General features: G+C 40.8%; 1 non-coding gene across 1 annotated transcript; it reads right to left on the reverse strand.

The window, feature by feature from the left end:
* Positions 1-827: 827 nt before the first annotated feature.
* Positions 828-900, reverse strand: TRNAA-AGC (transfer RNA alanine (anticodon AGC)). The gene has a single exon. It is a non-coding gene; the product is annotated as a tRNA-Ala (tRNA).
* Between the last annotated feature and the right edge of the window lie 312 nt (positions 901-1,212).

Here is a 1,212-nt window from a genome sequence, read left to right on the forward strand (position 1 = left end):
TCAAAATGAGTCTTGATACCCAAAAAAAACAAAGCAATACATAATGAGTAATTGCTTCCGACGAAGCTTGTAGAAAGCTGACCACACGCCACAAACAAAAAGCCCAGACGATAGAGGCCCAAGCAGTAACTTCTAGGACGAAGGCGAGGTGATATTGTAGGTGGGGCGAAGGGAGCGAGAATAAGCTGAGCCACTAGTGGGGCGATGAAGGATGCCTATCATACGAATATAACTAAATTCGTAACTGGTCATCCACCCAAAAAAACACAAGAAGAGAGAACCAAAAAGCAAATAAGCTTAATAAATGGAGACACGGGGTATCGATCCCCGTATTACGATATCAGCATTTGTGGCCTCTGAGCACTTGAATGTAGTAAATCTATTTTTCGTTTCATTAGTAAAAGTTTAAACAGGACATGTCGATCTCTTCGGATCATTTGTGTATGTTGCGTTCTTTTTGTTTTCTCTTTATGCGGGTAGTGAGTTAAATAGATATTTAAGTTCAAAATGAGTCTTGATACCCAAAAAAAAAACAAAGCAATACATAATGAGTAATTGCTTCCGACGAAGCTTGTAGAAAGCTGACCACACGCCACAAACAGAAAGCCCAGACGATAGAGGCCCAAGCAGTAACTTCTAGGACGAAGGCGAGGTGATATGATAGGTTGGGCATAGGGAGCGAGAATAAGCTGAGCCACTAGTGGGGCGATGAAGGATGCCTATCATACGAATATAACTAAATTCGTAACTGGTCATCCACCCAAAAAAACGAGAGAAACCAAAAAAACACAGGAAGAGAGGATCAAAAAACAAGTAAGCTTAATAAATGGAGATGCGGGGTATCGATCCCCGTACCTCTCGCATGCTAAGCGAGCGCTCTACCATCTGAGCTACATCCCCATCTTGGTAGATAAGTTGCATGCTTTTAATAATGAAGTGTGTCCGGTCCACGAGAAGTGTGATAAAAGTTTTAACATAAAAGATTCCGAAAGACAGAAAAAGAAAGAGCTCATCTATCGTGACGAATAGCGGCAGACATTTTTTCTTAAGACCGCATCGCATGTTCTCTAGGAATTAATCTTGCACGATGTGTTTGTCCGATGAAATCCATGTCGTCAAACCTCCAATCTTTCAATAGGAACTTTCTTTTTCTTTACTGTAAAAAGCCTTTTTGGAAGGTAACTTTTTTCGGTTGAAAGCTATTTTTCCGAA

The sequence above is a fragment of the Syzygium oleosum genome, unplaced genomic scaffold (genome assembly GCF_021117445.2).
Source record: "Syzygium oleosum isolate NSW1041296 unplaced genomic scaffold, Sole_v2.1 Sole_v2.05, whole genome shotgun sequence".
NCBI lineage: Eukaryota > Viridiplantae > Streptophyta > Magnoliopsida > Myrtales > Myrtaceae > Syzygium > Syzygium oleosum.